At 35.9% G+C, this 23,652-nt stretch overlaps 1 long non-coding RNA gene and 1 pseudogene across 5 annotated transcripts; both read left to right on the top strand.

The window, feature by feature from the left end:
* Positions 1-7,479: 7,479 nt before the first annotated feature.
* LOC132059494 (uncharacterized) lies at positions 7,480-11,615 on the top strand. 5 transcript variants are annotated; one of them, XR_009415597.1, is made up of 4 exons: positions 7,480-7,777; positions 7,994-10,190; positions 10,325-10,375; positions 11,384-11,615. It is a non-coding gene; the product is annotated as an uncharacterized LOC132059494 (long non-coding RNA). The 5 variants fall into 5 exon arrangements; XR_009415598.1 differs by having other exon boundaries at positions 7,480-8,801; positions 9,098-10,190; XR_009415595.1 differs by having other exon boundaries at positions 7,480-9,171; positions 10,019-10,190.
* A 2,468-nt stretch (positions 11,616-14,083) lies between these two features.
* Positions 14,084-16,593, top strand: LOC132059493 (cytochrome P450 81C13-like; annotated as a pseudogene).
* Positions 16,594-23,652: the final 7,059 nt, after the last annotated feature.

Raw genomic sequence — 23,652 nt, 5'->3', positions numbered from 1 at the left:
AATGTCATATTATAATGTAGAAATCTTGAGAATTAAGTAACCAACCAGTAACCTGAACTATACTTATTAGCTAAATATGAGTTGGTGGTGAAGATACATAAGCACATTCTACAACAACAACAACAACAACAACAAGCCCAGTATAATCCCACCATGTAAGAATGCAGAGAGGGTAAGTGTCACGCAGACCTAACCCCCACCTCGGGTGAAAGGTAGGGCCCACATTTCCGAAAGACCCTCGGCTCAAGAGAGGAAGACAAGAGGAAAACAAGACAAAAGGTCAGATAGGGCCAAGCATATCGAAAACAATATGATAACACGAATACTAAAAGCGAGAAAGTCATGGTAAACGATCTAGGAATAAAGGAAGCATTAACTACTATAGATAAATAAAATAATCAAAGTACCAACGGCCCAACAAATATAAGCAGCAATCAGATGCATAAACCAAAGGTAATAAACAAATGAGCGAAACTGCAACTACTATGGTGAAAGAGTAATAAACATAAGCACATTCTACTCACTTATAAAAGGGAATAAGCACACAGTAGGTCAACATGCCTGCTTGGCATTTTAGGGACATTTCGGTCATTTCATTTGAGGTGGAGCAATATGATTGGGCCTAAGAGAATCATTTGTAGCTGCTATATATACGTTTTAGTGTCTGGACTAAAATGTCCTCTGCTTATGTCATTCTACATCACCCACACAGCAGCCCAACCCAACCTCTTTTCACGTCCCCAACCCTCTCCACTCTTTCTTCTTCCCCATGTATTTCTCAAAGAATTTAAGTTGTCATTTCCTCTTATTAACGTGACATCAAATTTAATTATTCTATTTTACTAATTGAAATTATATTATCATTGTTTATGGAGAGTAGAACTGGAAATATTAATTCGACTTATATAAATTTAAGTTATAGTGAAAAGAAAAAATTAAAATGATCATTAAAAATTTAAAAATACAAAAAAGATCATATCCTGGCTTAAAATTTAAATAATTTGCAGATTAAATTCTTATAACCAAAATTTAGAAATCATAATATATATACTCTATATAGTAGGTTAATGCATATTGGGATATTTTGTGTCATTTTAAACATTTCAGCCTAAGTTTAAATGCATAGACTAATGTAAGTTTGATTAGCTTTAAATTTATTCAAATCAAAATTTGACATAGAGAATAAGTATGTTTTTAGTTGAATTTACGTACGGCAAATTCATATTGTAAACTTAGATTAATCAAATCAAAATTTAATTAATTATAGCAGGTCGTTACTTCATTTTATGTTATCAACTTATGCTTACTAGTATAATTAGTAATTATTATTCTAATGTCTCAAATAGTAAGGAAAGAAGTTTTCTTTAATTTGCGCGAATATTGTTAAATATTAATAAATTTCATGAAACAAATTATATGAGAAAATTTGAGTATTAACAAGCTTTACATTTGTAAATGCACCTAATAAAGTGAAGTTTCAAGTGCATAACACTAACTACTGAAACTTAAGTTGATAGCCGATAGAATGACAGACTGAAACACACTTTAAGTTGCTTACCCAAGTGTTTGACAAAATGTCACTATTAGCCGTAGAATTCAGAAAGAGGAGCTTTCCAGAGAATTTTGGAGAAGAGAGCTTTTGCAGTTTAAGGTTTTTGCTCTTCATATTTCTTCATCATGTACAAATTACACTACTCCATGATTACAGGTTTTTGTTGTTTAGTGTTGTCATTCTTTACATTTCTCTTATATTTGCATTTCTAACGCGCACCAGGTATTTTGAAAAAATGTTACTAAGATAAAGTCAGATTTCGTTTGCTCTGTTGGGGAAAAAAATCTTAGTTTCATGGTACCTTTTAAGTTCTTCCAATGTTTACGACCTGTTTTGAATTTTGATTAGGAAAATTATATTTACCGGTTAACTTGGGTGTCTTGCCATCACTTTAATTATGATAAAAATATTTTGACAGATTAAACCAGATGAGACAAAAAATTACAAAGAAAAAAAAAAAAAATGAGGGCACAGGGAGAAATCTATGTGAACTTAGAAGGTTAAAGGGTACAATGAGGATAATATCAAGTGGTTCCTTCAATGCAAAAGGAGTTACCATTACATATTACATTCTCTTCACAAGCCATTTTCCAAAATGATTAACACATTTTTTTTTAAATCGTTTTCACTTGCTCAATGAAAAGATGTAAAGGAAGGAGAACTGAAAAGTAACTAATATATCACATGTAATCTACTATATTATTGGAAAGCTTTTAAAACTGAAGAATATGGAAAATGAATAAAACCTTCACAAAGTCACTTGGCCAAATCAGCTAATATATATCTGTAGCAAAGCAACCCACCAAGAAATTCAGGTATAACTACTTCTCAGTGACTTCTCTTTTGTATACTGTAAATCCTATTTGAAATTACCTACACTAAAAGACCTTCCCCATCCCAATGTTTATGAAAGATATTCAAAATTTGCTTCTTCGGTACCTACATGGGCTTATAGAAAAATGTTGTACTTTCTCCACTCTTTAAATTTAAGCATTACATGCATAATCTTTAGCTTATCAAAAAATAAAAAATTTGAGCGTTACCTACATGACTAAGGGTTAGAGAACAAGGAACATTTTTTTAACAGATCAAATAGTAAAAGGCATGTTTTATAACGTCGCAGTAAGGCTTTACAACTCATTCATCTACCCATATTAAATTCCAGGAGAAGATCTTCTTTGCTGAAGAATGAAAAGTATACAGGTTACTGTTCCTGATCTGAAATTGGAATCATTTTGTGATTCTTGGCATTCAAGAACATTTAGATAGTTTTGCGCTTTGCTCCTTAAAGTGGCCAATAGTGATTAGTGATAGAATATGTAAATATTCATTAGAAGATTTTGTAGTCTACTATTTTAGGTTAGCATATTTTGTATATTGTGTAATCTCCTATTTTAGGTTAGAATATTATTCTCCTAGTTTGTATATAAACCAATTCAAGTAATGAAAGGAGACAAGGAAAATATTCTTACATGGTATCGAATAGGGTTTCTTTCTTCTTCCTCCTTCCGCTACGCCCTAAATCCCTATTTTTGTTTTCCTCCCTAAGCCGTCGCCCCTTCTTTTTTTTTTTCCCATGGCCGACGCACCAACCACCCCGCTAAGCCCACGTTCCACCGGCCCTCGCGGTCTCCGATATCAAGAATCACATCTCTACTCTTGAGATGGAAAACTCATGATATGGTACATGGGCCGAGCTTTTCAAAATTCATGCTCGTTCTCACGTGGTCCTTCATCACATCATTCCTCCGCCTACGGGTAAGGAGAAGCCGGCTCCAAAAGCGATGAGGAAATTATGGACCACCGTTGACGCCCCGTGCTTCAATGGATTTATTCGACGATTTCGAATGATGCTGCTAAACACTATCCTCGAACCGGATCTCTACGCCATGGAGGCTTGGGACCGCTTACGTGATATCTTCCAAGATCATCAAACTTCTCGTGCGGTGACTCTTGAACAAGAATTCACGACGACTCGTATGGAGGATTTTCCCAATGCCTCCGCCTATTGTCAACGTCTCTCGCAGCCTTGCCGATCCAACCCCAAACGGGGGCTCCTGACGAATAGCCGCCTTGTCCTTCAATTTGGTCTCGGGTCTCACCGATACACCAGGGGTTGGGACACAAATTCGCAAAGCCGCTCCCACCATTCATCGAGGCTCTGCCTCTCTTATTTTGGAAGAACGTGAACTTCCGGCTATGGTGTCTCACGGGTCTGGCTCGGCTATGGTGGCCTCGGTCGACGACGCGCCCCTCCCCTCTAATAACTCAAGCTCACGCCGAGGGAAATCAAAAAATTCCCGCGGCCAAATTCTCCGGAACCGTAAGGGGCTCGGGCCGCAACTGGGGCACGGCAACCGCCGGTGGTCGCGGCTCCTCGCCCGGCTAGCCGGCGGTGGCCAGCAGTGGACTACCGGCCAGCCGGCGGTCGCCAGCTAGTTTGGCCACCGGCGTGGGTCCCCGGCCCGCTTGCTGCGCCCTCTCCCACCCTCCCGTGCCGACGCCTCTTGGGCTCGTCCGCCGCTAGTCCCGCCCGCACGGCGACGGGGTATTTTGGGCCCTCCTCCGCAAGCACTCTACACGGCGGCGGTGGCTTCTCCCGTGTCGTATGTTCCAACCGACATCGAGTCCGTAATGCACACCATGACCTTGAACCCGACCGACCAAAATTGGTGCGGACACCGTGAGCCACTTCTCATATGACATCCTCGGACGGTATCTCTCTCGTCTTATTTTAATTTGAGCAATCAAAATAATGGTATTGTTGTGGGAAATGGTCATTCGATTCCAATTCGTGGTTGTGGTCACACTAGTTTGCCTCCCCGAACCCCCTTTATCCTTACGAAATGTCTTACATGCTCCTAAACTCATTAAAAATTTAATTTCGATCAGGAAGTTTACACCGATAATTTTTTGTGTCTGTTGATTTTGATCCATACGGGTTTTCACATGAAGGATTTTCGACGGGGATGCCACTAATGCGATGTAATAGTCGGGGAGATCTTTATCGGTTACCTCCATCAAATTTCCAACCACCACTCCATCCAACTTTGCGGCGTTGTCTTCTCCTTTTTTGGGTGCTCGCTTGGGTCATCCGGAAATTCTATCTTAGATTGTCTTAGGGTTCGTAAAAGCATTGAATGTAATAAATCTAGTATTTCTAGTATTTGTCGTTCTTGTGTTCTTGGTAAACACATTAGGTTGCCGTTTGATTCATCTATTTCCGAAACTTTGATGCCATTTGATATTATTCATAGTGATTTGTGGACCTCTCTCGTGTTAAGTTCATTGGGTCATCGATATTATGTTCTGTTTATGGATGATTTTTCGAAATTTTTATGGACTTTTCCGTTGGCTAAGAAATCCGATGTTTATCCGAAATTCTTAGCTTTGAAAACCCACATTCACACTCAATTTGAACGTTATATTAAAAATGTCCAATGTGATAATGGGAGGGAATATGATAATGATCAATTCGGGAAATTTTGTGAGTCTAATGGGATGTCATTTAAATCTTTCTTGTCCACATACGTCTTCACAAAATGGGAAAGCCGAAAGAAAAATCGTTACATCAATAATATCACTCGGACTCTTCTTGCACATCTTCTCTCCCTCCTTCGTTCTGGCATCACGCCTTACAAATGGCAACATATCTTCTTAATATTTTACCAAGTAAATTATTGGGTCACGTTTCTCCTCTTCAAGTGCTCTACCAACGAACGCCATCTTACTCTCATCTTCGGGTTTTTAGGTGTTTATGCTATCCCCTCTTTCCTTCTCCAACTATCCAAATTGCAAGCCCGGTCTACGCGTGTGTCTTTTTAGGGGTATCTACGAATCATAAAGGGTATAAGTGTTATGATTTATCGTCCCATAAAATCATTATTTCTCGTCACGTGATTTTTGATGAGAATGTCTTCCCTTTTCCAAATTACATTCTCCCTTCTATTACTTATGAGTTTTTGGACGATGGCATTTCCCATTGTGGTTGCATCACTTGGATTCTCCTACCCCCCTCCCGTGGTGACCCCGGCCCATTTACTCGGTCCCTCCGCCCAATCCCTCCCCAGCGGCCCGGGGAGCATCGCCCCTATCCCTCGTGATCCTCCCCACCGTCGCCCCCTGACCTTCCCCTTATCCCAATCCATCCCGAATGGTGACCGATCGCGTGGTATTTTTAAGCCAAAACGCCCTCTTTAACTTAAATACCGGGGTTACGAAATCCTCTGCTCCTCGTAACCCTCGGCCACGCCCTTCGCGACCCGAATTGGAAAATGGCTATGAATGATGAATTTGATGCTCTTATTAAAAATAAGACGTGGGAATTGGTGCCCGAATCCGCCTAATGTGAATGTTATTAGATTACATGTGGATTTTCACTCGTAAAGAAAAATCTAATGGTGACTTTGAGAGGCATAAAGCCGTCTTGTAGGTGATGGTAAGACTCGACGAGGTTGGCGTTGATTGTGGTGAGACCCCGGTCCGGTGGTCGAAGCCGAGCTACGATCCCGTGGGATTCTCGATCTTTCTGTCAGCGGTGGCTATTCGTAATCGGCTAGATGTCAAGAATGCTTTCTTACGGGGTGAGCTCCGGGAAACGGATGTATATGCGTCAATCTCTTGGATTTCGAGAGATCCGCTCATCCGGATTATGTATGTTTACTCCGTAAGTCTTATATGGGCTTAAGCGAGCCCGAGAGCATGGTCTGTGACGTTTTGCGATTATGTCTCTTCTCTTGGTTTTCATTGACGGATACGACAGTGCTGTTGTTCGTCAAAAAGAGGGTCGAGATGGCATACTTATACTTATGTTGATGATATTATTCTTCTTCTTCCTCGGATTCTCTCGCGTGCTCCGTTATGGCTCTTGCCTCGGAATTTGCTATGAAGGATGCGGGTCCTTTGAATTATTTCCTTGGCATTCGTGTCACTCGACATAAGGATGGGCTGTTTACGTCGCGGCGCTTAGTATGCCACGGAAATCATTGATAGGCTGGGATGTCTTCGTGTAAGGCTATACACTCCCGGTTGATACTAAACCGAAGGTGAGCGGCACATCGGGTGCTCGCTTGATGACGACTCGCTATCGCGGTCCTCGCGGTGCGCATGATGTCTTACTTTCACGAGGCGGGATATCTCTTATCTTTGTTCGACGAGGTATGCTTACACGTACATGCGCGCGACGGGTTCGTATGCATGCGGCAAAGCGTATGTCGTCCGATCATTCGGGATACAACGACTATCTTTTGCATCTTTATCAGATCCTCGGTTACGGATCTTCTTTCTTACCGATGCGGATTGGGGGGGCTGTGCCGACACACGTCGGTCAACGTCACGGATTCTTGTGTTTTTCTTAGGGATAACTTGATATCGTGGTCTTCGAAATGCCACCCTACCTCTCGCTCGAGTGCTAAGGCGTAGTATAGGGGGGTTGCTAATGTTGTCTCCAGTCTGCTGAGCCCTTCGCAATCTTCTCTTGGAATTACATTGTCTATTCATAAAGGCCCTTTATGGTATATTGTGACAATGTGAGTGCCATTTATCTTTCGGGAAATCGGTGCAACATCGAGCGCGCATAAACACGTTGAAATGGACATTCACTTTGTTCGTGAGAAGGTTGCGCGCGGACAGTTCGTGTCCTTCATGTTCCTTTCCGCTGTCAGTTTAGATATTTTTTCACCAAGGGACTACCACGGGGTCTTATTTGAAGATTTTGGAGACGGTCTCGGCGTTCGCTTAAGCCTCCCGTTTATTTGCGAGGGTGTGATAGAATATGTAAATATTCATTAGAAGATTTTGTAGTCTACTATTTTAGGTTAGCATATTTTGTATATTGTGTAATCTCCTATTTTAGGTTAGAATATTATTCTCCTAGTTTGTATATAAACCAATTCAAGTAATGAAAGGAGACAAGGAAAATATTTCTTACATCATAGGTGGTTTCATTTTATCTAGCCAAAAATCCCTTTTCATGATTCACCTTATAATCTGGTAAGTGAGCCAGTGATTCATCCAGCAGCAGCTTAATTATTATGTTGAGAAAAAGGCAGAAGAAAGCAAACAAACATGTCTATCCAAGGTTCGGGTTTGATCACTACATAAAGATATTTGCTGGACTGAAGTTTCAGGTCGAAGAGCCAAGGTGGGAAGCAAAGAAGGCCATGAAAGTTTATGTCAGAAGCGATACAATTGAAAGTGCTTAGATTCCAATTCAAGAAGGAAAACGTGAGTTTAGATTCCATTTCAAGAAGGAAAATGCAGTTTGAAAGAAAATGTTTGTTCATTAAATTTATATATTATCTCTTTTTGTGTTGTCCGGTAAATTTAAATAATTCGTAATTCACAAAGACTGTAGCGCCTACTGATATGAAGAGTAAAGTTGTGAGTGATTTGTGACCATGCAGAAGCCTTCCCTCATGTTTGGTCAACATTCTTTTCCAGGGAAACATGTGGTCGATGTTTTGTGTAAACACGTGCACTGCAATTTGTGCTAAGTAACACAAAGCTTTATTCTGTCCCACCTACCTAACACTAGCTGTATTTCTACAATGTCTCCTCTCCCAGAGAACTTGATAGTAATGGCTAGAAATTTCTACTGCCTTCGACTCTTTATCAGACCTTCAAATGACTAGGTTATCTGAGATGTCGACTCTGGTAGGGGCGCAGTTCCATGTTGTTTTACGGATGTAGCTCTGTCAATTAAGTACTACTGACTCCCGGTGAAGTTAGAAGTTCTTTTTGTAGCTATTCTACAAATTCCTGTGGCATTTGCTATTTTGTTAATCAATTATGTACATGCCTCTGAAAAACATGGGCAAGAGAACAGGAATTTGCTACTGTGTTAATTAATTTTGTCCATGCATCTGAACAAAATGGGCAAAAGGGAAAGTAAGTCTCTATCTTGAACAACTGACTTTTTCTTTCTCTTACCCATCTTATGCATTTGCTTTGCTTACTCCATCTTTTGGCCTTCGATTTTGGATTCATTAAATTTCTACATTTTGGTTCCCCTTTTTCTCAGCATTTTTTTTATTTTTTTTTTTAAAAAATTGCAAAGTTTTTATTTTTAATTTTGCTATGAATGTACACTATTTACTATCAGACAGAAAAAAATATATGTAATGAAAAGGTAAGAACTTTGATGTAGCAAATATCTTTGACGATATGCCTCAGGTACTGAATAACTTTTTTTTTCCATTCTATTTTTGATGTTGTTCTAATGTAGAAATCTATCACCCGGCGACCAAAGGTACGTTACTTGCTTCTATTGGACAGAATCACTAAATAATCATATATTTGTTAAATAAATGATTATTTGTTTGAAATGCATTTAAATTTTTTATATATCTATTGTCGTATCGCTATTGTTTGCTACTTGGTATGTATTCATCATTGAATTAGATCAACAGCAATTACATTTTTTTTAATCATATTTATAAACCTCTTAAAGGGATGTATTATAGCTGTGATACTTTTTCAATTGTGCTTTTTGTGTTGCAACTATTAATTTAATCGCGTAATCTTCGTGGTTGTGCATGTGATTAGGTGGGAGTAATGTGCCAACATTTTAAGAATATTCAAGAATGCCCCAAAATTATTTGTGGCAAATTTCCTTGAGGGTAAAGTAAGGCAGACAGTGGTTCCATTTCTTTAAGTATTTTTTTTCATAAGGATTTCTTTTAAGAAGTTTTTGTTTGGTTGGATACTAATTAACTTCCATTGTATGCTGAGTTGTTGTCTGATAACTTAGTGTTACTACTACTATGGATGTGGTAACTTAACAATTAGGTGGAATTTGTTTCCCATCTTCAAACCGCCACACCTTTCTCTATAATCAAAGTACCTCTTCACTATGTTCCATTTTTAAGCTTTCACACTCATATTTCTATCTTCTGTGATGAATTCACTGACCTACATTCACCACTTAACACTTCAATAAGTCAATTCAAAAGACATAGCAGTTGTAGGTGAGCATCACTTTTCTTTCTTCTTATTTCCTTTCCTCTTCGATATTACATCCTGATTGTTTGATTAAACCTGATTGCTTGATTAAACTTGAGAACTCAATAAAGGATAGAAGAATTCTCAATTTATTAAAATGAAACTAACAAAAATGTGAAGGAAGGACAAACAAAGTATGGAGGGAGTACATTTCTTTTTTTTTTTTTATTAGATTTCTGGTTAGCCTCATTGATAATTTGCACTCTTCTTCCAGGTGAAAAAGAGTTACACAATTGCATGATCTTTTCTTGGCAGTCAGTGATAGCCGCGTATCCTTTAAAAACTATATGAGGACAACAAATATGCTCCAATGCTGTAACATTTCATGATGCCTAATAACATAAAATTAAGAACTAGCTTCTAGATTTAGTTTTTTCTACTTCGTTTAAGCTTTACTTCTATTTCTCCCTCAACTGAAGATTAACTTCATAATATATAATGTCTGTGTGCTTTTTTTTGCTTTAGGAAGAAATATTATATTAGAAGGCCACAGAGTTAGGAACATCTTCTGGTGTATAAACTTAGTGTCACGATCTTGGATTCCAAGGCCTAAAAAACATAAGCAAGAGCTGGAAAATTGATGCAGGATCAAAAGAATTCACAAGCTCTCTTTGCAGTGCTACACCTATCACATGAGGTACTTTGCTCTCTAAGAACCTCTTTTAATTGTTTTGAATTTAAGTTTTAGTGCATTTCTTCTGCTTCTAATATTTTGAAGAGATATATACACTTGCACGTATATGCTTTATTTCAATCTAAGGTGATTTGCAGTATGCTAAAGGAATCATAAGGACATTTGGATTTCCGTGAGGCAATAAATATGTAAACTGCTTTATAAAGACACTTATATTTTTCCTGTAAGTTTGTGCTACTCTCTTTCTATGATTTTCCACCCTGCACTTTGGTTTTCTCATTCTGCTTATTTGTTTAGAAAGGATCATGCAATATTTTTATGGATTCGATTTGAGTAGAGGATTATTTTCTTTGGACAATTTTTTATTTGATTGAAATGGGAAGAAATTGTATTTGCTAGCTTCTTTCATAGTTTCGGTGCTGTAACATAAAAAGCAACTAGACTTAGCACAGTAATTTAGTTTGAGTTATATGGAACTGTCAAGGTTTATTGAGAAAATACTATTCTTCAATTAATTTGTTGCAACAGTTTTCCAATAAGGGAATTAACCAGAAACGGCCCCTGTCCATGTACTATGACCCATAATGCTTTCTCAACACAAATATACAAGAAGCTTAAACAGAATAATCAGAGCTTCGTGGCTAAAGTCCCAGAAGTGCACCTGACTAAAACAATTCGACAACTAAAACAAGGTAAATTACTACTTAAAGCTCATACTGCCAAATGCTCTTCAAGAACTATGACAGTCCAACCAAGTTTCTCCCTTCCTTTTCAGTGTTGGTTCTTGAAGTGTTTTATAAGATAGATAAATAAGATGGAGTACCTTAGATATCTTACAATTTCGTCTACTGTGTACATTTTACATTTGGAGTAGGATTTGAAAAACTTTTTGTTGCGTGCTTTTTGTGGAATGAAAGAAATCAAAGATGTTTTGATGGGAGTTCTGTGGGTTTATGTTCTTTCATGTTCAACTTACTACATTTCTGCTACAACTTACATTTCGTACATTGAGCACACAATAGCACATTTTAGTTGTATTCGTCCCTCTTTCTCACTTATATATAGTAGAAATTCATACATTTTACAGAAAGATACACTGTGAAGGATGGTCTCCTCCTTTATAAAATTACTTTGAATCCCTTTTTTCGAGTTAGTATTGCTTTTCTCCCTCTAAATTAACTACTTCCTTACTGCAGGTGAAGATTCAAATACAATTTTGTATAAATCATCCCTTCTTAATTATAAGCACTGATATCCAAGCTATTGAGCCTACCAAGAAGAGTGAGTGAGATCCAAAAGAGAAAATGATTGTTTGTACTACCAGAATGACCCTAAGAGCTTCTTTGAACGAACTGTCATTGTTCTTGGTTCTTTTATTGGTGGACGTTATTTTTCCCTTTTACTTATGCTAAGATTTGGTTTCTTTTCTATTTTTATGATTTGGGTTTGGATTGAATAGTCACAAAAAAAGGAACTTATAATTTATTAGCAGGTTTCAGTGTCTTCGGATTTTTCGTGTGTGCATAGATTAATGATTTTATGCAAATCCCTTTTAACAAAAAGGTTCTTACTATGTTGGGCCCGTGCACAGCACAGGCATAAATATCTAGTATATAACTTATATGCTAAACTGTAAAGATGACACATCACATCAAATTAATTACTTCTCAATTTGCTATTTTACATGTAGATTTATTTAAAGACAAATTAAATTCAGGTTATGCATAAAAACTTGTACACACTTATGTAGCATTTACAAAATAAAATCCAAAATTTCTTCAAAATAATAACATCTTTAAAGTGCAATTTATAATACAAAATAAAGATTATCTTACAGTATCATCGAAAATTCATAAAAAAATTTAATCACGAATTTCAACATTTTCATCTGAGTTGAGCCCGTACACAGCACGGGATTATATATATATATATCTATTGAAAGTGACGTGGAAGAAAAATGGAGCCCCTAATCTGATGGTACAAACTTTCATGACATCAATATTCAATCAAAATGACTAAAATAATTAAAATAGTCACATTTTTTGGACCAAAAACGTGTCCAAAATGGAGCCAAGTGTAGACCTGGTTCTCATCACAAAATATTGTTTTATAATGTGTTTGATCCTATAATTCACCTAAAACTTTAAAACATTTCTTTGTTTATAACCAACTTGTATAATTTCTACTCTTATAATAAATAAATAAATTATTTATAAACTTTCTCATATTATGGATATAATTTAAAGCATATCCAAAAAGTGATAATAATGATAATAATAATAATAATAACTATATAAAATCATGCTTATCAAAATTTTACTAAAAGGTTTCACTTAAAGGAAAAGACATATCATATCAAGGCAATATATAACGGTTTAAAAATCTGGCAAACTTACGGGGTATTATACATGAGATGTAACAATTAATATTGGTAACTAAGAGGGCATGATTCGTGGATCATGCACCTCATAGGTCTAGTATAAATGGAGGTTCTTATTTCATTGTAAGGCATCAAAACATTATACAACAATACAAAATACTCATATTATTTTTTGCTTATTCTTGCTTAATTTGTTGAGGTTATAGTGATTCAACGCCCGGAGAGTCTAGCTCAAGCTTCTCCAAGGTCCAGGCTACACATCTAGCTTATTCTTTACTTTCAATTGTCTTATTAATTATTACTTGCTATTTCATAATTTTGATTACATTGATCTATATCTCCTTGATCACGTGTACAAATTCAATTGTACTAATTTTACGTATCAACAGTTCTACAACATAGATATTCACTGCATAATTGCTATCTGTAGGCATTTTGAATTAGATAAATAAAGTTAAGAATTGCACAGGATCTTATTAAACAGAGAAGAAGCTATAACAAAGAGATTAATGGAACCCAAATATGTTTTCGATGAGCTAAAGAGCCAAAACCTCACATCAGTGATTTTGACGATGATGTTAAGAACGGAACATGAAAAACGTTAAAAATAGTAAATCATCTGAATATAACTTCAGAAAATCACTGTGGTTATTTAACATTGAAATTACCTGATAGTGTAAAAATTTTGTACACAGACATTGTACGAAACTTAAATTCATAAATCTTTCGGGCCTGAAAAGTTTATTTCCTAGGAGGTTTGATTTCACAACAACAGTAATCATTTTTTATTTGAAAACATTTTCACAAAAAGGTAGTTTTTCAAAAATAATTATGACGCTAAATCATTTTCGACAAGGCCAAAGCCTCAATTTTTTCCAAATAAATAATTTTTGACTTTGTCCATATTTTTGTTGGATAAGGACATCGTAGAAGGAGGACCAGTGTGCACATGGTTGTTGAAATAAATTGACGGATAAACATAAGAAAGAAACAAAAAACGTGCTAATGTTATAAGTTTGAAATTATTGTGTCTTGGTTATTTTTTTTCAAATTTGATTAGGACCTGCTTATTTTAAAAGTAAAATCAATTCTCTCTTCTTCTTCTTTTTTGAAGTTCTAAATATATCTCTTTATTCTTACACAGTTTAAACAAGAAAAAAGTTAGTAACCAATATTTTTGATGACTTCAGAATCCTAATTAGTAAAATATTCAAATAAACTTTTTATTCAGTATAAAATCTATTTTTAATAAATAAAAAGGGCGAAACATGTCATTTAGGAGCCGTGGTCCTTTATATGTATGTTTGTATAAGATGGATATTGATAAATAGAGATATAGATTAGGTTTGGAAAATAGAAAGAGAATAAGGCTTTGGTCTTCTTTACTGTGTTTATTTATTTATGTGACTTCATTAGAAGATACACAGTTGCTTGCGTGGTCTTCTCAGACTCCATTGTTATTCCGAATACTAAATTGCTATTCAGCACGTTGGCTATCTAATTTCTTATTGTTAAAAAATGTACAATTCTAAAGATTTTTTTCCTTAAATAGTCAACTACTATAGTAGTACCTCTTCATTCATAGCTCAATTGTTCTTGTTTGCTTCAAGCATGGAGAACCAATATTCTTCCTACTTATGCTACTTAGCTATCTCACTTTTTTTTCTTCCAATTTTATTCAGATATTTTTTCCATGGAAGAAGAAATCTACCTCCAAGTCCACTTTCTATTCCAGTAATAGGTCACCTTTACCTTGTCAAGAAAACTCTGCATCTGACTCTAACATCCTTATCAGCTAAATATGGTCCTGTTTTATACCTCAAGTTGGGTTCTATGCCTGTGGTTGTTGTGTCTTCACCGTCTGCTGTTGAAGAATGTTTAACAAAGAATGATATCATATTTGCAAACAGGCCTAAAACCTTAGCTGGTGACAAGTTTACCTTCAATTATACTGTCTATGTTTGGGCACCCTATGGCCAACTTTGGAGGATTCTTCGCCGATTAACTGTTGTTGAGCTCTTCTCTTCACACAGCCTCCACAAGACTTCTACCCTTAGAGATCAAGAAGTTGCAATTTTTATCCGTTCCTTGTACAAATTCACAAAGAGTAGTAGTAGTAACAAAAAAGTGGATTTGACCAATTGGGCTTTTACTTTGGTTTTCAACCTTATGACCAAAATTATTGCTGGGAGACATATTGTGAAGGAGGAAGATGCTGGTATGGAGAAGGGGATAGAAATGATTGATAAACTTAGAGGGACTTTTTTAGTGACAATATCATTCTTGAATATGTGTGATTTCTTGCCAATGTTGAGGTGGATTGGTTATAAAGGGCTGGAAAAGAAGATGGCCATAATTCACAATAAAAGAAATGAATTCCTCAACAGCTTGCTTGATGAATTTCGACACAAGAAAATTAGTGGTACTGTTGGGAATATGGAGAAGAAAACCACACTGATTGAAACTCTCTTGTCTTTCCAAGAATCAGAGCCTGAATTCTACACAGATGATATCATCAAAAGTATTATGCTGGTTGGTATCCTGTTATTTTTACCTTGTCTTTTAACAGCTTGTTTTGGAAATGTTCTTTTTTGCAGTTCCACCCCCACCCCCAAAAGAAAAATTCAAATTAAACTTTCCTCTAACTTAGATGTGACTGCTTGTATTTTTGGTTATTCAATATGGTTGCCCAAATTGACTTTGGATAACAGAGGTATATATTCTTTTCTCCGTTGTCACTTTCAAGTGCTCGAATTCCATGTGCATTTTAATCTGGGTTGAATAGTCAATGCTCTTACCTAAAAGTAGATATCCAAAATTAGTGCTCCCATTTCATTCTTTTAACTGGTCATTTCCCTCTGTTTAGATTATTATATATTTTCTATGAGAGTGTTTTATGTGGATGCATTTCCTATTCTCTCTAGTTTTCGCTGCCAATAGGACTTAGAGAACTTACATAGTCAGAGTAGGAGTAAAGCCTCTTTTCACTTTGATACATGATTGCATTTGCTTGGCAGTAAGCAAATGCAATATAAAATATGAGCACTTGCACTAGCAGTTTGAACAAGAAACCCGAGACTAATAGTATTATTCAACAAATTGTTGATTCTGTCTGTTTAAATCAAAGGTATGATGGCTGCATTTATTGCGATGCAGGTGATTTTTGTTGCAGGAACAGAGACCTCATCATCGACAATCCAATGGGTAATGAGGCTTCTTTTGGATCACCCTGAGGCATTGCATAAGCTAAGAGCTGACATTGACAGCAAAGTGGGGAACAAGCGCTTGCTTAACGAATCTGATCTCACCAAGCTTCCATATTTGCGTTGCGTTGTCAATGAGACAATGAGATTATACCCTCCGGCACCACTTCTATTGCCTCATTATTCAACTGATGATTGTACTGTTGGAGGATATGATGTACCAAAACATACAATGCTTCTTGTCAACGCTTGGGCTGTTCACCGGGATCCTAAGGTATGGGAGGAGCCTGAAAAGTTCAAGCCAGAGAGATTTGAGGCAAAAGAAGGGGAAACAGAAAGATTCAATTACAAGCTTGTACCATTTGGAATGGGGAGAAGAGCGTGCCCTGGAGCTGATATGGGATTGCAAGCAGTTTCATTGGCATTAGGTGCACTTATTCAATGCTTTGACTGGCAATTTGAGGAAGAGGAAAGCTTGGAAGCAAGCTACAATTCTAGAATGACTATGCAGAACAAGCCTTTGAAGGCTGTATGCACTCCACGCCAACATCTTGTCCAGCTTCTATCTCAGCTCTGACACAGTTTTATGTATACTGGTGTAATCGGTCTTACTGTACCCACTCTGCTGCACTTGTATGATATTGACACTCATTGCAAGGGAATTGTTACTATCCTGTGTGATAGCAAATGTTGTAAAAGTAATCACGATTATGTGAGAACTAATAGATCCAAGGTTATGTAATGCTGAAGAGAAGATTCTGTTATAAGATGTTTTAGCTCTCTTAGTAGTATTTGGGAATAATATTGCTGAATGTTTATATGATCTGGTAAATCTAATTAATATTCTCTAGCTTGATTTAAGTTGTGCATTCTAAAGTTATGATGATAGGGGATTAGGGGAGGAAAGAAGAAAAAAGAAGGCCAAATACATCTACAGACCCTCAAAGTTGGCACGAATTTTCATTTTTGGCACCTTATCTCAGCTAGGTTCCTTTTGAGCACCTCATGTATGCTCAAACTGTGTCATTTAAACTCACATTATGATGTGGCACCTGGTGTTCCAACAATTTTCCCTTCTAATGGGCTGTTCTTTAACTTTTGCCTTCAAATAGGTGGGTCTAGCACTTTAGCTATCGATATGCCTAGAAGGGCATAAGTTCTTTAGTCATGTAGGGCACAAATTGTTGCGTATTATGATGCAAAATTATAAATTTATACCCCGCGAAAAAAGTTGTTTATTATGAGGGGCAAAAATTAAAGACCAGCACAATATGGGGGAATAAGTGCAAATGACCCGTTATACTTTTGCCTAAAATTGGACTTTTTCATGATTTTTCATTGGTGCTCGTGTAATAGTACAGCCCGTAATCAACCTAATACAATTAACAAAACTCGGACTCACGGCTTCTGATCACCATTCTGTGGGTCCCTACCGAAAACATATTTAAGACGCTCACATGAGCTCTTATATGAAGGTAGATAAGAAGCCTTACCTTGGGACTATGCTGAGCGGAGGATAGAAGCCGAGGCGATAAGCGATAACGAAGCACCATCAAAGCCGGTTAGCCCAAGCATAGATACTGATACTGATACAGTTGAAAAAATAATTATTCTCATACTTTGCATCGTCATACAGCTTATGAAAGTATATTTTCATTTTGTTGGTTTTACTTTAGTTGACCAAAAGCACATGTATGTGCAAGGATGTTTAGAGTGGCTATTTTGGTTTGTAGTCACTTTAATATGAATACAATCATTGTATTTTGAAAATTACATTGACTAATGTTAATGGTTATGTTTTCATGTATACTGTATTATATATATATATATATATATATATATATATATATATATATATATATATATAAAGTTTGCTGATAAAATTGTCTTTCTGTTTGATCATCCTAATTATTTGCCAAGCATTTTTGTTGGTATGGAGTCCATCTTCTGTGCTATCCCAAATGGGATCATTTTCCTGCTCTGCTGAGACAATATCAGTGGCATATATAATCTGCAAAAAATGGTTAGGAAGCACTCTGGATAGTTTATTGTAATTCCAGCTACCATTAGTAATATAACCTTTCACATGAGTTTCTGTTCATATTCCTAACATGAGGAATGGAAAGAATCAGTGCAAGAGGAACAATATCTGACCAAGAATCCCACTAGAAATTACAAGTATTAGAATTAATCTTCCATTTGATATTGCTTTCAGCCATTCCTCTTTGCCCAAATCAAATTTTTCCAACTTTGAGAGTTGCCAGGAATCCATTTCTTGTTGACAATGTTGATTCTTGAGTCAGCCTGATGATCTTTCAACTTGAGAGCAATATGTTGTTCATGGTCTTCTATGATTTCTGTGTTGTCCATATGGTTCCAAAAGCACCAAATTTTCGCAGAAGTATTAGCAACACATTGTTGAAATCCTAGGAATCTTCTGTATCCAATAATCTTGTTCATGTTCACAAATGGTTCAAACATTGCCACAAAAACCACTTTGTTGATGTTGATAAACTGTTTCAATCTATGAATAGCTTTTTTGGATCTCACTCCTGTCATACTCTATTTTAACCGGGGTCAAAATAGTTTACAACATCCGGGTAATTCCGCGGTTAATTAAAGTCTAAGGAGTCGCCACCTAATTATTTACGGTGAATTAGGGCACCTAAGGTAATTAAAGTTATTATCTAAAGTTGATTTGTTTTAAAGTCTACGAAATCAAAATTAAGTAAGGGTTCAACTAACCTAGAGGGAAGGTATTAGGCATCCTCTAAGTTCCATTAATAATGGTTAATCGACCGGACTTAAATTTAATTAGGCTAAATGTAAATATAGTGTTTATGGAAAAGAAAATAGTTTTATAAGCATTGCTAAAGTTATAAATAAAATATGATAATGTTAGTTAAAATAAAACTTGTAGAAAGTATAATAATTTGTATAAAAGAAGAATTTTAACGGCTATTTTAAAATGTGACTTATAAAGGTTGTTAAAGTTTTGAAGAAAGAATATAATGATGCATCGTTAATGCTCAAATGAAAATACCATAGTGTTATTTGAACTAAGATTTGTAGTAGATATAGCAATTTGCATAAAAGGAAACTTTAAATACCATTGAAAGTAAATTAAAAAAAAAAAATGTAATGATTTGCATATAGGTAATAGATTTTAACAAATTTGAACTTTGACTACAATAGTATCAATAATGTAGATGCAAACTAAATCTAGCTTGGCTTTTATAAGGATGTGAATTCTTTCTCTTTATTTAACTATGTTTGGCTAAAAATATGCATAATTGATTCAAAACTTAGAGAGTTATTCATAAAATACATTTGATTTTATGTTTGCATATTAGTGGTGTTTCGAAATTTCTAAGATAGTGATAAATAGGACATAACTCCTTTAATTCAAAATATACTATTTAAAGATCAATTATTTTGAAAATAATTATTAAGGCATTATAAATAACTCTAATATGTAAAAGGAAGAAAATAAAACTTATAGAATTAATTGTTAATTCTTCCTACCCATTTACTAAAGCCGACCCGACTAAATTCACTAAAGTTCACCTAATCTAAACAAAATGAAACAAGTAAAATATTAGTCATGTAATTATAAATTAAATGCACAAACAAAAAATAAAGTAGAGAAATGAGATGATTTGAATGATTCAGTCCATTTCAAGTCTGCCACTGTTCACTACTGTTGGGCTTTGGCCCAACAGCCTCAATATGTTGCTACGGATGGCTGGTGGGAGTGGACTCGGGAGAAGTGTTTTCGATGGGCTTTGCCCAATACCAAATGCGGGAGATGATGAGTCTCTCCACTTCGCACGTGATTGGTCATGCATAAACAAAGAAAAGGACAGTATGCACTCAACGAACAAGGTAAAACATATAAAATATGAATTTAAATAGATCAGTAGATGATGTATATAATAGGTGCATTTGAGTATACTTCGTATATATACATGATTCAGCTACTATATACTTGTGACATAGGCAAACAAGGATTAACGTCATTTTTTTTTACACAACACATAGAAGCGAATAGAATAGGTACGCTCGATAGCTCTCATTAGATTACGCAACTTAATCTCGTACTACTCCCTTTTATCCGATCATGTGAACACTTAAAGAAGGAATATTATTTATTTAACATCACTCAAATAAGTAAATGAATATTACGTTATGGGCGATTTTCCTAAACACGAAGATACATGGACATAGCTATAGATTAACTCAAATGTGAGGCATGTGTGAAGCAACGGACACCAAACTAGACCTCTATCTTGAAACTCATTAGATAATCCATTCGATATCCTACAATTCCCTTTTTTGCATAATAAAGTTATCACCAATCCGATGCTTGATCATACATAAACATCTACTTGTGACAAGTCAAAGATAAGCTATATCAATACCTAAGGATACCTTACGAGTAAGTGACTTAAAATTTTCAATCATTTGATCTTGATACTTACGAACTTGATCTCTCGATTTCGGATATAGTAACACCTCTGGAACAAGTTTATATGCGGACGGTGGGCGGTTTGAATATAAATTGCTAGAGAATCTTTTTGAAACTTGTAGTATAAAGTATAGACTCAATACATATAAACTTAACAAGTTACGCACGATCAATTTCTTACGAATATTCGGCGGGGGAAGTAGAAAATTTGAATATACTTTTCTAGAGAATCTGCGAAATTCTTACTATGTAGTGACTCGACAATAATGAACTTAGTTAGTTCCCATTCATCAACTTTTCCAGAATATTTAAAATGTTCTCCAGTTTTAGGATCAGTTTTGGAATGTACAGCATTACTACCACAACTTCACTGCCTGAGCTAAGTTGATCATATCCACACTTAGTACCAGTAGATGTTGACATTACAAAAAAAAATCAAAGAAAGAAAATACGGACAAAACAAGCAAATAAAAGTTAAGCAAAATGTATAAATAAAAGATGAAACAATGGTACCAAATGGACAAATAATTCGAGCATTTGAACTTGAATACCCGTTAAAGGTACTCCTTGAGAATGACCGGTTGATGAACTTGAAGAGAATAGGAGATAAATAGATTTTATGAAACCTATTCAAAGTCTAGTTTGAACAGGCATGCATTCTTTCTTAGAGACAAGATTCCATATTCAGATGAATCAAAGCTTATACGTGATTGCTAATAAAAAAACTGATGCGCAAAATTTGGGCTTGAGACCAAATAAAAGTCAACAACTATAGGCATGCGCGTATAATTATTTTATTATGTATAAACTCAAACGAAGGAACCATATGTAAACTTTCAACATGATACAAGTATCGACAAGGAAATGCTCGACATCAACGCAACGGATGTCAAAATATCAATGCAAGCATCAAATATACAACATTAATATACTCCGAAGGCGTGATTTTACACTAGAAAACTCTAAGTCATGCTTTTATTTCACACGGCAGCATCCATTTCGTATAACCAGTGAAAGAAAAACAGAGAAATTTAAAGTTTCACCACCGACGGGTCTTTACTACCTTAAATTCACTACGAGAAGCTATGCTAAGCTAAACCGACGGTATGCCGGAGATAAAGGATTATTATCTAAATGAACAAAATTAGAACTAAAAACTAATCTACCCGGACCAAGAACACACAACAATACTCCAAACCGAATCGAAAAGAGAGAAAAAGGTAATCGACACCGACTAATTTATATGCTAAACATATATGAACCTATACAAGCGAATATAAACGAGAAGCATATTCATCTATTAACATTAACAAATATCAAACCAAACTAACGATAATTATCGGACAAATGAAACACGTCAATATGTGAAACAAACGAGGAAAGTACATAGACCAACAATAAACAGATAACGAAGGGGATTGCCAGGCCTTTTGTGGATACAATTGAAGTGGGGCGTCGGCGTCACGATTTACACTCGGCGCGACGAACTCGAACTCGAAAGGTCTTTCGAATCCAAAATTTCAATATCGACTAAACTATATATTCTTTTTTAAAACGAAGTTTGGCTTGACTCTTTTTAGAATGATTTCAAACAAGGTAAACTAAACCGAAAAAAGAGTCGCATTTGAAGAAATCCAAGATTTTGGAGCGAGGAATGGAAAATAGAAAATTTTGAATCTCCCCCCCCCCCCTCGGCTATGGCTAGAGACGTATTTATAGGTGGGGGTCAGGTTTTGTTTTTGAGTTGAGGATTTTTGCTCCAAAAAGCGAAGAGACCGTTTGAATCGAGTACGTAAAGTTCATCTCTTTTTCTCGAGAAATTCGAAGTTCTTTGGCCATTTTGTGTTGAAGATATGATTGAAGGCTGAGGGAAAAGATATTGCACAAAAGGGGTGGCACGATTTGCCATGGTTGAAAGTGTTCTTTTTTTTTGCTAAGTGGGGGTGAGAGGGAAACGAGAGAGAGGAGATGACGGTGAGAGGAGAGAGAGAGAAGGGCTTGTGCGTCGAATGGGAGAAGAAAAAAAAGAAGGGTTTCAACTAAAAAAAGGTGGGCCGGGTCGTGTAATTAGAGATAGTGGGCTGATCCGTTAAAATGTGGGTCGATTATTTGGGCCATTAATTTGGGTCAGAGCATTGGTCTTTCCCTCTATTTAATTATTCTTGGGCTTTTGCCTTAGCAACTAGTATAAAAATATGTTATATGAAGACAAATAGTAATTAGTGTACATAGAGTAAAAATTAATTTAACGAGTACGAATCCTAAAATGAAACGATGACGAACCATTTAAAATTTGTGGTAAAGTAGTACTAGTAAAAATAGTGAAAATGAAGGTAACGTATTAATACTAGTAGGAATAAAAATAGTAGTGAAAATAAAATATTTAGATATAATTAATCTAAAAGCCTGGAGGGTTAAATGGGAATAAAGGAGGGGACAAAATTAGGTGTCAACAACTCCCCTAATATTCCAAAATATTGTACTAATCATTGGATATTATTTGATGGTTTTGTTTGTTGCTTTGTTCCTTCTGAGAAGGTTTTGTCATATCCTATTTTCCGTTAATTCTATATCTGCCCTTCCTCTATTATTAGAGATTTTACACACACACACACACACACACACACACACACACACACACACACACACACACACACACACACACACACACATGTATATCATCTTCATCCTCCCTTTGTGAATTTTGATGTCAATAGTTTTGTGTTTCTCTCCTTTGCTAGTTTTACTTCTGCCACTATTGGTAGAGAGTCAACTTCATAATTCTGATTCTAGATGTTACTTCCACTGTTGCTTTGTGTTCTGGATTAGAATCCTCATAATCCCTCCGTTTGTCTTGTTCGTCTTCTTTTCAACTCTATTAATACTTTGAGAAGTATAAATTACAGTTGATTTCCACAAATAACTCAATAGCTTTCTGGTTCTTAATTTCCAATGAACACTACTGGACTGGACTGCTCCTCTTCATTGGAATGATCTGTTTCTTGTCCATCCTTTGTAGCACCATGTTCTTCATTGATAGGTATTTCAGCATCATGTTCTTCCTGAAAATTCTGATTTGTTAAGTCAACATTGTCATGAAAGGTTTAAGTAGTTTCCTGAAAATTTCCCAAGTTCTGATCAGTGATTTGGGTTGCCTGGTTTCCATTTTCTTCATCCGTCTTGTTCTGGCTCATGTCCCCTGCACTTTCCAAAATATTGTCAGGATTCTGAGGCAAGTTGTGATCTTCCTGGCTTACTTCCATAACAATCTCCATAGGCTTTTTTTTTTTTTTCTTTCTGAAATAATAGTTGACTGCTGTTTCTGAGTGTTTTTTGGTCAAATAGGTTTAAAGCACAATTTTTTGGAGGGTTTTTTGGGTCTTGTTTTTTTTTTTTTGGATGTCTCACCTTTAC

The sequence above is a fragment of the Lycium ferocissimum genome, chromosome 6, assembly GCF_029784015.1.
Source record: "Lycium ferocissimum isolate CSIRO_LF1 chromosome 6, AGI_CSIRO_Lferr_CH_V1, whole genome shotgun sequence".
Classification (NCBI taxonomy): Eukaryota; Viridiplantae; Streptophyta; class Magnoliopsida; order Solanales; family Solanaceae; genus Lycium; species Lycium ferocissimum.
Note: the sequence above shows the minus strand (reverse complement) of the source record. Positions and strands in the feature narration are given on the sequence as shown.